Below are 6,000 nucleotides of genomic sequence, written 5' to 3' on the forward strand. Positions count from 1 at the left end.
ACTGAAATATTTTATTGTCCTCTGGCTGGGAAGAAGAATTAAACTTTCCTGTCTGGAAACAGTTGATTTTGATTGATAACCCCTCAAGAGAATGGAGGGAGTGTTACAGTTTGTTTGTTACTGTATGTTTTCATTGTACATTGCTGAGATTGTGAGATTCAGATGCCCCTTTCCATCCTCTCCCACTCAAATAGTTTTGCTGTTGACAAATTTAAACAGTTTTTCTCTGTATTTGTTGTTTTGAATAACTTTGAGTCACTCTGAGCAACAATTTACATGATGATCTATGATTTACGACAAATTTTAATGATTTTAATTTGTAGCTTTGCTAATCTGCTAATAGCCCTTCATGGTTTGCAAACTTAATACTCTCCGTCATCGTTTTGGGGCCTAATGTGCTTCACTGTCATTGGCACATTGTTAAATTGTTGATGTTAAGAGTTCACTGACAGCATATCAACCCTCGAATATCGAGGGAAAAAATATTGTGACCAAAATATCGCGGTCGAAAATGTCGTCATACAAAATTTATAATAGGATACAAAAATATCTAAAAAAAAAAATATTGATGTCATTAATATTGTTGTATTAAACATTGTTTTTAAAATGTATATATAATAATACATATAAAATATATTAAATAGTAATATTAGTTAAAAAAATAAAATAGATGTAATATATATTTTAAAAAACATAACAAATGAACTTAATTTGAAAAAGCAATACAGACATATATAATATATATTTACATATATTTACTTAAAAAATAATTATCAAACTAATAGTGATAATTTATCTTATAATTTAATTTTTATAAATAATATACAAACATAAATAAATAAATAAATAATCTATCTATCTATCTATCTATCTATCTATCTATCTATCTATCTATCTATCTATCTATCTATCTATCTATCTATCTATCTATCTATCTATCTATCTATATATATATATATATTCACTGAAAAAACCATAGGTTTCAGGCACGTTATAGTTAGGAATTAGCATTTAAAAAACCTTAGAAATTCACTGAAAAAACCATAGGTTTCAGGGGCGTTATAGTTAGCTGGACTTTTCACTCGTACAAAACCATTGAAATTCCCCCGTTATAGTTAGTTCAGCTAACTATAACTCGCGCGCCCGCAATGCACTGCTGATGACATCACATATTACATCACTCATGACATTGTCAGTGACATCACTCATGATATCACTGATGACATCATCCAGTGAATGTGTGTTTTTCTGAAAATTACATATGTTTTATATATGTATATCTCAAGGTCGATGGAAGAATAAATGGGTATATTAGTGTCTAAATGGATGATTTGTTTTTGAAAAATTGATTGTATAACTGACTGATTAAGTGTATCTTAGTGAATACATGGCTTAGTGAGTAATGTTTAAATATGTAAATATCTGGAACAGTCTCTCTCTTTGTGTATAAGTGGCTGCATGGGTTGGTGAGTAGCTACATGAGTGTCTATATAGGTTATTAGTTGGTTTTTTGAGTATCAGTATGAGTGTCTGAGTGTCTGTATGGTTCGGTTGGGGGTATTACGTAGTGCATAGGTGCATGAATGAGTGACTCACTGTTTGTATGTGTTGAAGACAGCATGTGTGCAGGACTGTATGGGTGGATGAGTGTGTGCATGGGTGTGTCAGTGAGTGAATGACTGTCTCAATAGTGTCTTTATGAGTAACTACATATGTTTTAAACTAGTATATGTGACTATTGGTGTATATAAGTGAGTATATGTGAGAGTGAGAGATTGAAAGAGTTCCTGCATGAATAAGTATGTGTTTCTATAAGTGATTGTTTAAAAGACTAAGTATGTGTAAGTTTCTGTAGAAGTAAGTGTGGTGGTGTGTGTATAAATGTATATGCAAGTAAATGGATGTTTGATTCTTTATTAGCATGAGTGACTATGTGTGTGAGTAACTCTATGGATGAGTGGCGTTGTGTAACAGGATGTATAGGTGTATGAGTACATATGATGAGTGAGTACATGTATGAGTGACTGTATAGGACTGTTGGTGAATGAGTGGATGTGTATGTGGATCTTAGAATTACTGAATAGGTTGTTGTAACTGATATTGGTATGTCCATTGTTTTGAAAACTTTAGTTTCTATTTTTGAATGTGTGTATCAAAGGTTATATTAGGCGGAGAGGAGGTCTGCCACTCTATCACAAGGATGATGTCATCAGTGATGTCATCTGAGATGTCATCAGTGATGTCATGAGTGATATCACTGACCATGTCATGAGTGATGTAATATGTGACGTCATCAGCAGTGCATTGCGGGCGCGCGAGTTATAGTGAGCTAAACTAATTATAATGAGAGAATTTCAATGGTTTTGTACGAGTGAAAAGTACAGCTAACTATAACGCCCCTGAAACCTATGTTTTTTTCAGTGAATTTCTAAGGTTTTTTAAATGCTAATTCCTAACTATAATATGCCTGAAAAATATGTTTTTTTCAGTGAATTTCAAAGGTTGTTTAAATGCTAATCTCTAACTATGCCTACAGAGATAGGACATGTGAAGAAAGAAGAAAAAATGCACAGAAAGAAAAAAAAGAAATGCAGAAAGAAGCAACAGAAGTCCTCAAATACGAAGAAAAGTGCAGGAAGAAGGATAGCGTGCAGAAAGAACAAACAGAAGAGCAGAAAGAAGCCTTGTTGCAAAATCATCCTGTAGCCTCAACTTTTTCAAATGGATACTGGTGTTAACTGAGTCTGACTAACCAGTCCTAGAGCCAGTGCTATGTTAAAAGACACTCAGAATACAGTGAAAACACCTACATACACTAGGGAACACTATGCGTTGGGGTCCCCCTGTGATCAGCATGATCTCCTCTGTAAGCTCCTAGTATATAATAGGGCAGGGGTTTAAAACTACCTCTTAAAACGCGCCTCAGGGCGTGTTTGCACACGTCACCTCAGGCCCCGTCCCCTCACTTCCCCACTGTGTAAACACGCCCTGTGGCCGTTTTAAGTTGGGAGATTAAGTCCCCTTGAATCCTGAGGGAAGCACCTGGTGGGCTAATTGGGCCCCAGGGTCCCTCAGGATTGAAGGGGAATTATTTCCCCAACTTAAAACGCGACACAGGGCTTGTTTGCACATGTTAACTCAGGCCCCGACCCCTCCCTTCACCATTGTGTAAACACGCCCGGTGGCCGTTTTTATTTGGGAGATTAAGTTCATTTGAATCCTGAGGGTCCCTATGGTCCAACTAGCCCACTAGGTACCTCCAGTAAGTGCCACAGAGCTGCGTTGCAGAGAGGTGTAAAACGTGGCACGGCCTGGACCACCCCTCTGCAACGCAGCTCACTGGCGCTTACTGGAAGCATCTGGTGGGCTAGTTAGCCCCCAGGGGCCCTCAGGATTTGAAGGGGAATTATTTCCCCAACTTAAAACGCGCCATGTGGCATGTTTACACACGTCACCTCAGGCCCCGTCCCCTCCCTTCCCCACTGTGTAAACACGCCCTGTGGCCGTTTTTTAAGTTGAGAGATCCCTTGAATCCTGAGGATCCCTGGGGGCAAAATAGCCCACTAGGTACGTCCAGTAAGCACCATTGACGAGAGGTGTAAAAAGGGGCACGGCCTGCACCACCTCTCTGCAACGCAGAGCAGTGGCGCTTACTGGAAGCACCTGATGGGCTAGTTGGCCCCCAGGGTCCCTCAGGATTGAAAGGGAATTATTTCCCCAACTTAAAACGCGCCACAGGGCGTGTTTACACACGTCACCTCTGGCCCCGTCCCCTCCCTTCACCACTGTGTAAACGCGCCCTGTGGCCATTCTAAGTTGAGAGATTAAGTTCCCTTGAATCCTAAGGGTCCCTACGGTCAAACTAGCCCACTCGGTACGTCCAGTAAGCGCCACAGAGCTGTGTTTCATAGAGGTGTAAAAAGGGGCGTGGCCTCAGAACACCTGTCTGCAACGCAGCTCCCTGGCGCATACTGGAGATACCTGTTGGGCTAGTTGGCCCCCAGGGATCCTCAGTATTGAAGGGGAATTAATTCCCCAACTTACAACTGGTCAGGGGGCGCGTTTGCAGAGTGCTGCAAGGAGGGGGCGTGGCCTCCGGCGCGATGCCAGTCTTTTATTTATTTTATTTTATTAAGAAGGAGGGCTGTGTGGCCCCCCTTCTTTTTCTAATTTACTGGCCCTGGGGACCCCATCCCCCAGGGCCTGCACCTTAATTTTTTTTGTTGAAAAAAATAAATATGGCCCTCCCAAGGCCATAATCAGCCCCGGGGACCCCAACCCTCGGGTCATGGCCTTTTTTTTTATTATTCTTTAGGAGGGGGCTGCGTTGCCCCCCTCCTCAGGTCACTTATGGCCCCGGGGACCCCATCCCCCGGGGTCGGCCTTTGTTTTTTATTATATTAAAAAAATATATATTTATAGAAACACATAGGACATGCTGGACAAACCGTACGTACCTATCACCATGACGATTTGCATGATATTCATTAAAAGGCGACTATGCATAGAATGAATCCACATGGAATGTATTTACACCGCTAGTGAAGCTCTGACGTGTCTGATGCCCTACCGTAACTAATCCCAGCGCCCCCGCCGGTGGGTACTCTCCAAGTAGACACCCTTGTCGTTTATTTATACAAACATGGGTAGCTATTGACGGGCACATTTAATATACACGCACACCAAGCCATTCAAAGGGGATTCGACAAAAATTCGACCAAACTATGCAAGAAACCCCCCTCACGGTTAATAAAATACACATCCACCGCTGGATGTGTAATACTTTTTATTTTACTCTCTGGAAAGGAGACGAACCTCACTTGAGAGTCACAGCGTGCTCCTGGCTGAGCCCAATGCTGTGTCACACCCACCAGTGCCCGCTGAGTGCCTCACACCTCTGTGTTGTATTCCACCAGCTAGTGCGTATGCTATGACACTCTCTAGCCCATGTGCACTGTAACACCACCCCGTGAATATGTCATGCCACACTTGCCTTCGCATGGGTTATATTGCCCCATCTAACGTGCCTTCCTCGATGCCTATGTTATAACGCACAGTGCTATGCCATACATATTACAATCTGGGATCCATATCTTTGTCACAGTGCATATGCAACGTTACACTCCCCAGCACATATTTTATATTACAACAGTTAGGTTACACAACACTGCCCTGTGCATATTACACTCCAAGGCGCATATCGCATAGCACGCGCTAGTGCCTGTGCTATCTGACGCTCTCCAATGAATCTGTCATTGCGCACAATGTATTGCATATTATATTTCACGCCCGGTTCATCTTACATCACACTTTTTGGTGCATAGTTTATACCATATACTATATCTAGTTTTCATTTTCAATGGTGCTCTCAGGACTATGTTCTATATAACACTGCGTCCACCTACCCTTTTCACGGGCATTACATTTTGCGATGGGGTGGAGGGTTAGGGGGTGTTTCTGCCAAGTGAGCCCGGAGTCACAGTCACAAACGTCCTCTTCTTCCTGAATAAAAGTGAGATTATGCTGCATACTTGTTCATATTTTAAGTAGTTCGCACAGACACACATTTTAAAAACAATAAAGTTCCTAATACCCACCTTCTCTGAACAGTTAGCTTGCTGCCCCATCCACCTCCTCCCTATCCTCTGTTGTCTGAATCCATGGACTAGCCTCCTCCCTCCTGCCATGCATGGTCTGATGTGCTGCCACTGCCCTCCATTTAGCATGATGTACCAGTCCACTCCTCCTGCCCTCCATTGCCCAACTCTATGGCCCATCATTGACCTCCTGCTTAGCCTCTGTGCTTAGCTTGCTGCCCCTATTTTCCTTCCCCCTGCCCTCCGATGTCTTTGTGCATGCCCCTGCTCCATCCTTTTTGCCCACCATGTTCCATGGACCTGCCACTCCTATCTACTCTGAGTGTTCTGTTGAGCTGCCACTCCCCTCCCACCTGCCTAGCATTGTCAGATGACTGTAACCTGTCCCTGCCACCTCCACCCT

Source organism: Triturus cristatus, chromosome 6, assembly GCF_964204655.1.
Source record: "Triturus cristatus chromosome 6, aTriCri1.1, whole genome shotgun sequence".
In the NCBI taxonomy this organism is placed as follows: domain Eukaryota; kingdom Metazoa; phylum Chordata; class Amphibia; order Caudata; family Salamandridae; genus Triturus; species Triturus cristatus.